This window comes from Macrobrachium nipponense, chromosome 19, assembly GCF_015104395.2.
Source record: "Macrobrachium nipponense isolate FS-2020 chromosome 19, ASM1510439v2, whole genome shotgun sequence".
Taxonomy (NCBI): domain Eukaryota; kingdom Metazoa; phylum Arthropoda; class Malacostraca; order Decapoda; family Palaemonidae; genus Macrobrachium; species Macrobrachium nipponense.
This window is the reverse complement of record NC_061088.1, coordinates 78,767,233-78,769,998: the sequence shown is the minus strand read 5'-3', so window position 1 is coordinate 78,769,998 and position 2,766 is coordinate 78,767,233. Positions and strand designations below refer to the sequence as shown.

At 43.5% G+C, this 2,766-nt stretch overlaps 1 long non-coding RNA gene across 1 annotated transcript; it reads left to right on the top strand.

Annotated features, from left to right (window-relative positions):
* Positions 1–545: 545 nt before the first annotated feature.
* Positions 546–1,560, top strand: LOC135213070 (uncharacterized). The gene is made up of 3 exons (XR_010314069.1): positions 546–905; positions 1,064–1,289; positions 1,451–1,560. It is a non-coding gene; the product is annotated as an uncharacterized LOC135213070 (long non-coding RNA).
* Positions 1,561–2,766: the final 1,206 nt, after the last annotated feature.

The window sequence follows — 2,766 nt, the reverse complement described above, 5'->3', positions numbered from 1 at the left end:
TTAGGCCTTAAAGGGGGGGTACACCCCCCTGGTCAGGCAACATTGCCTACTAGGTTAAGTTCCCTACTAGGTAAGGTTACATCCCCTGCTAAGTTAGGTTATGTTAGGTTGGTTTGGTTCTTTAAGGGGGGTTACAGCAGGTCCAACCCCACCCCTGGTCAGGCAACATCCCCTACAAGTTTAATTACTTTTGTTATATGCTAACCAATGTTTAATTTGGTATTTTGTATTTATTAAAACAACTATAGGCCCTATTACACATTTACCACCCAGGACTTAAATCCCACCCCCTCCTGGGCCCATTATATATGAATTTGTATTAATTCATATTTTGAACCCATCCCACATTTACATTTAGTTCCTTAACTGCCCATTTACTTTTATTACCCTTAACATTGCCAACTTATCTTGTTAAGTGCTTGTTCATTTACCTCAGCCCCACCCTGCCTCAACCAATAGCATCAAAGCATTTTTACTACTCCACCCCACCTCTCCTACCCTGTTTTCTACGGTCTGGCCTCCTGCCACCTCCTAACTGTGGAACTCCAACACTGTTGAATCTGCCACCATGACATCCACTGCTGCATCAACTTCACGCTCGCCCCAGCCCCTCACCAGGAACTCTTTGCCAACTTCATGTAACAATTGTTACATGAGTTACAAAGATTTCTCTGCCTTTTACTCAGGTAATTATGATCGACTAATCGGTTTTTGCCAGGACCACGGCCTCCTGAGAAAGCAGGTCTTTTGCCCCCATTCAGTTACAAAGATTTTTCTGCCTATTACTCAGGTAATTATGAACGGCTGGTCTGTTTATGCCAGGACCACGGCCTCCTGAGGAAGCAGGTCTTTTGCCCCCATTGTGGGAATGAGTGCCGCCTAGATCTGCAAAAGAAGTGCTTTAGGTAAATACCTTATGAATAGTTTGTTGGATTCTACATGTAACCGTGATATGACTCGGCCCTAGATTAATGGCAATATTATATTACACCTATACCATTTATGACCTACTCCATATTTTCATGTTTATAATTGGTATTTTTACCTCCACGTTTACCTTTAGGTGTGACCGGTCTTATCGACCGCATAGTAAGAAAGCGAAGAAACGCTGTTCTTACTACTTTTCCTTGTTTAAGGGCACTTGGTTCTCTGGGTCCCACCTTGATGTTGAGACAGTTCTGTTCTTCGCATACCTGTATGTGAGTGATTTTTTTTCTTACAAGGTTGCGAGAACAGAACTTGGACTGTCGGACTCAACAATTAATGATTGGGCCAGCTTCTCCCGGGAAGTAAGTATTTTGCTTATACCCTCACCATTTTCCATTCCTACCCCCTCCTTCTCCCCCGCTCTCTCCCCCCCCCCTCCCTCTCTCTCATACACAACCTGCCTTGTATTATTATGAAATTTACCCTACTTAATTACCTCGCCTAACACTGACTTTTATTTCAGGTCATAGTTAATTGGTGCTTCCAACAGAAGAAGCAAATAGGTGGGCCCGGCACAATTGTTGAAATCGATGAGGCGAAGTTTGGGAGAAGAAAATACAACGTAGGTCGCCTATCGAAGGCCAGTGGGTATTCGGTGGTATCTGCAGGCAGACCCTGGGAATTTTTTCGTTGTTCCCGTACCCGACAGGACGAGTGGGACTCTGCTTGCAGTTATCAAAGAATACATTGTGCCGGGTACCACTATTATTTCTGACTGTTGGAGGGCTTATGACTGCCTGCGAGATGAAGGTTATGTCCACTTTGACAGTCAACCCACTCGATGAACTTTGTGGACCCAGAAACCGGTGCCCATACTAATACTATCGAGAGGAGGTGGAGGGAACTCCGCAGTCGACTCCAAGATACAGGAGGAGAATGTATAACTTCGTCGGGTACTTGGCTGTTGCTTATTTCAAGCTGCATTTTGAGGAACCCAAGACCCACCTCCACGCATTCTTAAAGGCAGCTGCTGCTTTGTACCCTCCTCCCCTTTAAGGTAAGGTCCAAACATTATTCTTAATTATTATTTTTTAGGAAAGTGTGTTAGGCTTTCGCCGAAAGTTGCGTCAAGGTATGTTACTATTCAGTGGGGTGCTGCTAAGACAACTCGTACCTTCCACCTTACCCCGCCCACCCCCACCGTGCTCATTACCCCCCCCTCCACCCCCTTAGTGAACATATGGCTCCGTGGTGGTTGGGGAATTTAAACATGGCGGCTGTGTTTACATTTCCTTCAGCGTAACAAATACTTGGTACCTTCCTATAGGACCGTTCTTCGGTGACTTAGACTATGGCAATTGACATTTTCTATGTTATTTTAGTTGCTTTACAAGGGTTGTAAGGAATATTTTTTTCGTTTGGTTGGAAACTAAACTTTAATATACCTTTGAGTTTGGTCAGCTATTATGTAACTTTCAAAGGTCAATTACTGCTTAGTTACAGCCGGCCAAATGGATATTACTTTTAAATCTTGTACAGTAACTAAAAGTCGTCGTCAAAACATGAAAAGTCGACGACAAATTCAAAAGTCAACGGAAATTTCGCTAGTGTGACAGCGCCTTAACTCACACACGTTCTTCTTCATACCGTGGTTGTCGTCGTCAAAATGTAAACAAACCATCAGAGCTGTGACTTCCGGACTGATAAAACAACTATGTTTTATGACACAAAGGAACTAGTGGGTCGTGCTTGCATGTATTTAATGATGCTGCATAGAATTTAAAAAAAACAAAAAAGTCTTTGGGTTCGGTCCTGGTTAAAAAGACGTGAAAAGTTTAT